We start from the raw sequence: 7130 nt of genomic DNA on the forward strand, positions 1-7130 counted from the left end.
CGGATGGAATTGTACTTTGTTCCCAGTGGAATCCCAGGATTCCATGAGTGCGCTAGCTCTATAGACAGAGAAGGCCGGCGAAGCTCAGGAAGCCGGAGATGGGCAGAGATACGAGGTGTGCTCTGAAGCTACTAGCGGCTGGACAAGGAGGTAAGATTTTCTGTTTCCTCTCATGCTTGATTCGCAGCTGATAAGCTTAGAACTGCTTATCCCATGATGCGTGTACATCAAACTGATAGGTGTGTGTGAAGATCAATAGGGATTGTTCAGCTTAGGATGTGTGCCGCTCTGGCTACGTATTTTTGGAGGTGCTGAAGATTAAGCATAATATTAGTTTGATTGATGTTAGGTAATCTTTCATTCTCTATGCTAGGTGGATTACGATACAAGTGCATATGATTTGAGTGGCTTGCCGATTTTCTGTCTAACTTCTCGTTCACTGAAGTGGGCCGTTAGGGGTGCTGGTAAACAAGGAAAACATGTTCAGATTACTCGTTCAGATTTGTGTGTTACAAAAATATGGGTTACCTCCAGTGGTAAATTCACTGAAAACAGTGAGGGAACATCAGATCTCCTATTGTTTTTACACTTGTTGCATCTTAGCTATGGGTGATAGTTCGCTTTTGGCTAGTTAGCATACAAGGTAATCTAAACCTGAATGTTTCACCACACATGATTTTAGTTTTCAGTGAATTTAGGGTGCAAATTTGGTGGGATGGCAGTGCTAATTGGATTGTCAGAGCATATATTTATTGGTTTTAGTTTCAGTGCTAATGGGGTTCTCAGATCATATACTTTTTCGGGCACATGGTTATAGGTTTTCGGTGCTAAATTGGACTTGTCAGTGTATGTACATTGTGGGACATGACCAAATGGGGGCGAGCTTGATCTCTGATTTAGTATTTAGGATTCTTAGAACATGGCCAAAGTGTTATTCAGTACATGACCAAATTGGATTCGCCTGACTAAATGGGATTTGCATGAGTTTTAAGTAGGTGTGAATAAGTATTATCGTTTTTTGTTTGTGATGAGCTTCAATTCACTGGAAGGCGCGTGCGTGCTTTTTGATTCGTAGGTGGCCGTTTGAGAGTACAAATGAGTATCGGTCTTGTGCTTAAGGAAAATTCAGCGGAAGGCATAGCATTGGTTTTGGATTGTTAGGTGACTCATTTTCTAGTAATTTTTCGCTGGTGGTTTGCTTGGGACAAAATGTTCAGGATGTTGGATTCAGTATGTGGGTGCACTGGAAATTTGAATGTAGTTTGCCATGTTTGTGGATGCACCGATTTTCTATTGTACCAGAAGGCGCTGGATTTATTTGGGGGTGACACTTTTGTATTAATTTTTGGCTGATGGTTTGCTTGGGACAAAATGTTCAGCAATGTAGTCCTGTTTGTTTCCTTAAGCACAAGCTGGTTGTGTTAGGTTGTTGGTCTCGTCAGATGGTATATATATTTTTAGCTGTGATGACTGTGTATGGACAACTATTTTGCATTTAATCGTGTAAATTGTACATCGAATAATTTAGTCCATATTCCGATTGTTCACTACACAAACCGGGCTAACTTATTTTGCTTTTTGTGTTCTTGTTAGACACCGTTTCAGGGTTTGGATTGGGAAAGCACCGGATGAGAGGGAAATACACCCGGATATGAAGACATCACTTGAATTGTCTGTACGCGCTTATGTAGAGAAACAGAATGGCCATGTTGTCAATCCTACAATTGGCACAAGTTTTGACTTGTTAGATGAGGGTTATGAATTCTACAACCTTGACTCATGGGAATGTGGTTTCTAGCAAAAAGTAGATTGAATGTTCAGCAGTAGAGATGCATGCAAGAGACTGTGTGTGCTTGTGTGGTCTGTACTTTTAAACGCAGATCTTTGTGCTAGTTCCTGATGTGTATTGTTGAAACCAAACTGGACAGTTTTGGAGACTGGAAACTTGACATTATTTGTATGTCATCGGCAAAGCATATCTTGTACCCACAGGCAGAGTGGGGGCGCGTCTGAGTTTAAAAGTAAAAAACAATGGCTGCTGATTAACTCGTTTGTTATGCTTAGCTATGCTAACAGGTAGTCATGCCGTGTCCTTATTTACCAACAACCCTAACGGCCCACTTCAGTGCTGACGCCGTGTCGAGTCAACTAGATTCATTTTAAAACCAGGGCCGTGCGGTGAGGGCTGATGAAATGACAAGGCAATGTCATAGCTTTCTAGGGTGTTCCACTGCACTGTGCCAGGGTTGAGCACGCTCCATGTATACGTACTACGCATGCCTGGACGTTGGTTGACTGGGTTCGCTGTTACTTCTTCGCAAACGTCATTATAAGCAGTGGAAAAAACTAGAAATTTTATGAGATGCAACCGAATAAATTAGCAAATGCCATGTGTAATCTATGCCATTAACTAGTTCGTGTTACTATATGAGGATGCTAACACAAAGCATTATTTGTTTGCTCGTCCCTTCTGCGTGTGCAGTACGTGCGCAACGAACACATGCTATGGTGGTGCGAAGTGACAACTGGTGGAAGCACAACTCCCAAGAACTTTTTGCTTACAGTTATGATGCTGCTTTCTGGCCGCGGCACGCGGGGCAGCTCCTACGGCGGCGAAGAATAGAGAGACCTGGCGATGGATCATGGGCGATGGATCATGGGCAACTACCGTTAAGCTGTTTTTTTATGACATTAGTGGAGAGCTAATGGTGATGGATCATGGGCGTTCGCTGGCCGCAAATGATCCACGTCCGCACTTCACGTGCTAGTGGTCTCCGCTGGTCATCAATCGTCCACGGCAAGCATGCACGCGGTCGTACAGCGGTACAGGTCTCCACGCGGAAGGGTCAGTAGTTGTACAGCGATTTAATGTTTGCGTACATATCATGCGCTGAGCATCTGTACTAAAAAGCCCAACGTTGTGCGTACATGTCAGTTGGGTGTAAGAGCCCTAGGTGCTTTGGCACGTGGGTGGGTCAGGGCTGGCTGGATACAGGGCAAAAATAAATCGAATACAGGCTTTATACACTGACAGCTCTCCATAAGCCATTGTTTGACCTGTGACTGATAATTCATTAGCCATTGTTTGGTTCTTAATGCAAGCACAGCCTGTTGACGTTCAACAACTATTAGCCGCCTGCATTCCATTTACGCACGCATAATTGTACCATAGCTTAAAACAATGCCCGATGACTGAAACCTGTGGATCATGCATAAACAGGTTTACTCGCATATATGCACTGTACAAGAGCACTAGTATATAGTGGTGACATACTGACATACTCCACCTGTCATTTTTAAAGCTGGTGCAAGCTGATCCAGCGCTACGAGAGCATCACTAATGACCAGTTCCAGGGGATAAATCATGATGATGATCAGTTTAATAAACAAACACGTCTATTCATCTACTAGCTGATCTATATGATTCTTGCACACTAATGACCATATTTGATATGGCCCCCAATAGGGCCCCCGGGCCTGACAACATCCCTGCTGAGTTCTATCAGGTATGCTGGGATATAGTTAAAGACGACATTATGGCCATGTTTAAAGCTTTCCACCAAGGAACGCTGGATGTTCAAAGGTTGAATTATGGAGTGATCACCCTACTCCCTAAAGTCTCTGGGGCTGAGAAGATTCAGCAGTATAGGCCTATATGCTTATTGAGATGCCCATACAAGTTAATCACGAAAGTCCTCGACCGAAGAGTTGCTGTATATGCAAACAAACTCATTAGCCCTACTCAAAACACCTTTGTAAAGGGGAGAAACATCATGGATGGAGTCCCGTCCCTTCATGAGCTTCTTAATTACACATACGTTAAGAAGAGAGTGGGGATTGTCCTTAAATTGGACATTGAAAAAGCTTATGACAAGGTGAATTGGGACTTTCTCCTGGAGTGTCACAAGATGCGAGGCTTTGATGATACATGGTGCAGATGGATTGAGCAGATCCTGCATAATGGGACAGTCAGCATTAAGCTTAACGGTAGTGTTGGGCCGTATTTTCAAAGCAAAAAGGGTGTGAGGCAGGGGGCCCGCACTCTCCTTTTTTGTTCAATCTAGCTGTTGAATGTCTCACTAAAATGATTAAAAATGCCCAGAAAACAAACTGATTGTAGGCTTAGCTGCCGACCTGATTCCTGATGGGGTGGCGATCCTACAATATGCGGATGATACAATCATTTGTATTGAAGATGATGTGGATAAGGCTGTCAACCTGAAGTTGCTGCTGTATATGTTCGAAATGATGTCTGGTCTGAAAGTTAACTTTCAGAAAAGTGAGATCCTCACTCTGGGGGGAGATGAAAATGTGGTGAATAAATATGCAGAAATCTTCAACTGTGAGGTTGGCAGTGTTGGGTTTCGTAGTAATTTCAAAAAATTTCCTACGCGCACACAGGATCATGTGATGCATAGCAACGAGAGGAGAGTGTTGTCTACGTACCCAACGCAGACCGACTGCGGAAGCGATGACACGACGTAGAGGAAGTAGTCGTACGTCTTCACGATCCAACCGATCAAGCACCGAAACTACGGCACCTCCGAGTTCGAGCACACGTTCAGCTCGATGACGATCCCCGGACTCCGATCCAGCAAAGTGTCGGGGAAGAGTTTCGTCAGCACGACGGCGTGGTGACGATCTTGATGAACTACAGCAGCAGGGCTTCGCCTAAACTCCGCTACAGTATTATCGAGGAATATGGTGGCAGGGGGCACCGCACACGGCTAAGGAATCGATCAGGTGGATCAACTTGTGTCAACTTGTGTGTTTAGAGGTGCCCCTGCCTCCGTATATAAAGGAGGAGAGGAGGGAGGCTGGCCGGCCAAGGGGGGGAGGCGCAGGAGAGTCCTACTCCCTCTGGGAGTAGGATTCCCCCTCCAATCCTAGTCCAACTAGGATTCCTCGGAGGGGAAAAAAGGAGGAGGGGGCCGGCCACCTCTCCTAGTCCTAATAGGACTAGGGGAAGGGGGTGGCGCGCAGCCCATCTAGGGCAGCCCCTTCTCTTTTCCACTAAGGCCCACTATGGCCCAAATAGCTCCCGGGGGTTTCCGGTAACCCTCTCGGTATTCCGGTAAAATCCCGATTTCACCCGGAACACTTCCGATATCCAAATATAGGCTTCCAATATATCAATCTTTACATCTCGACCATTTCGAGACTCCTCGTCATGTCCGTGATCACATCCGGGACTCCGAACAACCTTCGGTACATCAAAATGCATAAACTCATAATATAACTGTCATCGTAACCTTAAGCGTGCGGACCCTACGGGTTCGAGAACAATGTAGACATGACCGAGACACGTCTCCGGTCAATAACCAATAGCGGGACCTGGATGCCCATATTGGCTCCTACATATTCTACGAAGATCTTTATCGGTCAGACCGCATAACAACATACGTTGTTCCCTTTGTCATCGGTATGTTACTTGCCCGAGATTCGATCGTCGGTATCCAATACCTAGTTCAATCTCGTTACTGGCAAGTCTCTTTACTCGTTCCGTAATACATCATCTCACAACTAACATATTAGTTGTAATGCTTGCAAGGCTTATGTGATGTGTATTACCGAGATGGCCCAGAGATACCTCTCCGACAATCGGAGTGACAAATCCTAATCTCGAAATACGCCAACCCAACATCGACCATTGGAGACACCTGTAGTACTCCTTTATAATCACCCAGTTACGTTGTGACGTTTGGTAGTACCCAAAGTGTTCCTCCGGTAAACGGGAGTTGCATAATCTCATAGTCATAGGAACATGTATAAGTCATGAAGAAAGCAATAGCAACATACTAAACGATCGGGTGCTAAGCTAATGGAATGGGTCATGTCAATCAGATCATTCTACTAATGATGTGACCTCGTTAATCAAATAACAACTCATTGTTCATGGTTAGGAAACATAACCATCTTTGATTAACGAGCTAGTCAAGTAGAGGCATACTAGTGACACTCTGTTTGTCTATGTATTCACACATGTATTATGTTTCCGGTAAATACAATTCTAGCATGAATAATAACCATTTATCATGATTATGAGGAAATAAATAATAACTTTATTATTGCCTCTAGGGCATATTTCCTTCAGTCTCCCACTTGCACTAGAGTCAATAATCTAGATTACACTGTAATGAATCTAACACCCATGGAGCTTTGGTGCTGATCATGTTTTGCTCGTGGAAGAGGCTTAGTCAACGGGTCTGCAACATTCAGATCCGTATGTATCTTGCAAATCTCTATGTCTCCCACCTGGACTAGATCCCGGATGGAGTTGAAGCGTCTCTTGATGTGTTTGGTCCTTTTGTGAAATCTGGATTCCTTTGCCAAGGCAATTGCACCAGTATTGTCACAAAAGATTTTCATTGGACCCGATGCACTAGGTATGACACCTAGATCGGATATGAACTCCTTCATCCAGACTCCTTCATTTGCTGCTTCCGAAGCAGCTATGTATTCCGCTTCACATGTAGATCCCGCTACGACGCTTTGTTTAGAACTGCACCAACTGACAGCTCCACCGTTTAATGTAAACACGTATCCGGTTTGCGATTTAGAATCGTCCGGATCAGTGTCAAAGCTTGCATCAACGTAACCTTTTACGATGAGCTCTTTGTCACTTTCATATACGAGAAACATATCCTTAGTCCCTTTCAGGTATTTCAGGATGTTCTTGACCGCTGTCCAGTGATCCATTCCTGGATTACTTTGGTACCTCCCTGCTAAACTTATAGCAAGGCACACATCAGGTCTGGTACACAGCATTGCATACATGATAGAGCCTATGGCTGATGCATAGGGAACATCTTTCATATTCTCTCTATCTTCTGCAGTGGTCGGGCATTGAGTCTTACTCAATTTCACACCTTGTAACACAGGCAAGAACCCTTTCTTCGCTTGATCCATTTTGAACTTCTTCAAAATTTTGTCAAGGTATGTGCTTTGTGAAAGTCCAATTAAGCGTCTTGATCTATCTCTATAGATCTTAATGCCTAATATGTAAGCAGCTTCACCGAGGTCTTTCATTGAAAAACTTTTATTCAAGTATCCCTTTATGCTATCCAGAAATTCTATATCATTTCCAATCAGTAATACGTCATCCACATATAATATCAGAAATGCTACAG

Source organism: Triticum aestivum, chromosome 2B (genome assembly GCF_018294505.1).
Source record: "Triticum aestivum cultivar Chinese Spring chromosome 2B, IWGSC CS RefSeq v2.1, whole genome shotgun sequence".
NCBI classification, from domain to species: domain Eukaryota; kingdom Viridiplantae; phylum Streptophyta; class Magnoliopsida; order Poales; family Poaceae; genus Triticum; species Triticum aestivum.